Genomic DNA, 397 nt, shown 5'->3' on the forward strand with positions numbered 1-397 from the left:
TTTTGCAAGTCAAGAAGCCTGGGCCCCTGTTTCTGCCCCTGAGCTCTCTCTTGAATTGTTCTCGCTCATCACCCTTTTAGAATCCAGACTGTCCTGGGGAAATATACACATCTATGTATACAGATTTATTTATATTTTTATTTGAACTGTTTGGTCAAACTAAATTTAGCTAATATAGCTTAAAAGATTTTTTTTCCCCCTAAGGCGCTGAGTTAATGCTAGGATCAAATTTCCGTCTGCTTTGTCAGCTACCAAATCCTATTTCAGGATCCCCCCTGTCTTTTTTGGAGCCCCCAAGTCTGGGCTGTGTCTTTGTCCACAGCATGGAGTCGGTCCCCAGAGCCATATCTCAGCTCCGGGCGCCAGGATCCCCGCCCAGGAGGAAACGGCAGGGTCC

This window comes from Leptonychotes weddellii, chromosome 8 (assembly GCF_054177405.1).
Source record: "Leptonychotes weddellii isolate Sample4059 chromosome 8, ASM5417740v2, whole genome shotgun sequence".
Classification (NCBI taxonomy): Eukaryota; Metazoa; Chordata; class Mammalia; order Carnivora; family Phocidae; genus Leptonychotes; species Leptonychotes weddellii.